Source organism: Arachis ipaensis, chromosome B04, assembly GCF_000816755.2.
Source record: "Arachis ipaensis cultivar K30076 chromosome B04, Araip1.1, whole genome shotgun sequence".
NCBI classification, from domain to species: domain Eukaryota; kingdom Viridiplantae; phylum Streptophyta; class Magnoliopsida; order Fabales; family Fabaceae; genus Arachis; species Arachis ipaensis.
Genome location: NC_029788.2, coordinates 20263880 through 20265350, shown reverse-complemented (window position 1 = coordinate 20265350; position 1471 = coordinate 20263880).

Below are 1471 nucleotides of genomic sequence, written 5' to 3'. Positions count from 1 at the left end.
CAGAACAATTAGACAAATAAAAAAAGCACTAAGTTCAATAATTAAGTTGCAATAATAATAATTTCTCTCTCTCTCTTTTTTTATTAAAAAATAACAAAATAATAAACAAAAAATAAAAAACAAAGAATAAGGAATTGTTTAAGAAGTAAGACCGTTTCGTTGAATGCTACTCTCAAACTCCTTCTAAGACAACGGAAGCTCCACTTGGAGAGTATGAGTCTTTATTGCCGTCTTTGTCATGATGTCCGCCACTTTATTTGCATCTTTCAAGATCAATCGAAGGTCCACACGCCATTTTCAAGACATGATCTCGAATTTTCAGCACCAATGGATCAACAAAACCAGAAGAATCCTAAGAATTATTGACAAGAGTAAAAGCATCCACACAATCTGTTCACAAATAACATCTTTTCACCAAGTCCCAGACTAGAAGATATCCTCTTCAAATAGCAAATAACTCTTCTTGTAGAATATTACGATTCTCAATCGTTCTCAAACAGCTTCGTTGCCAACTTCCATTTTAATCTTTTCTAACATAGGCAAAACCAACACGATCACCAGTACTAGGATAACTTGCATCACAATTAATCTTAAAAGTTTCCATCGAACGAGAGAATTCATGATCCGCTAATAGTAGAGAAATAGAATCTCGTTTCAACTCAAAAACATTACGAAGCTCCTTTTCCAAGGACAAAGCAATACCAGTCACCTTATTCAGGGGCCAGGACTCGTGTGGATGAAATGTCTCATTATTCCTAGAACATTAAATCCACCAAAGACCAGAAAAGAATCTAAAAGGGCGCTCTTTGCTATGAAGCAATAACCAATTCATCAAATCCAGAGGTTGACCAAAAATCTCTAATGCTTGCCAAACTAACTGAGATTTCAGACAATCCTAATTACAATGAACAAATTATTCCTGGCTAAAAAAACATCATGAACAGCTGTCCGTCACTGAGACGCCCCTCCTGAAACGAAAAGCAGCAGTGGGCAGAGCTTCCGATGAAAGAAATTGGGAGGCCCCCTCATCATTGCCTTCCCTCGTTGCATCCTTTGGCACCGAGACTTCCATCCCTAGCAGCATTGCTGCCGAAGCAACCTCCGCGGAAGCGTCCACCATGCTTCCATTCTTCTCTGTCGGCAAGTTCTGCAAGTATGGCAGTCTTGGCCATTTTTGGAGAGAGGAGCAGCGAGGCGCTGGAGTCTAAGGAGAAGATGGCATCGCAGACGCATCTTCATTCTTCTCACACAGCCCACACTGCTAGAGCATGGTTTGAGATCCGACCTTGCTTCGTGAAAAAGTGGTATAAGAATATTTTTTTTAATATTTACAAACGCGATATATCTACTATGTTGTACAATAAATAAAGAGTGAAAATTATAACTAAAATTTAAAATAGATATTATACATCATATTTTTTCTTATTTTAATCTATTAAAAAATAATTTATTCTTTATTAAAAGATACTTT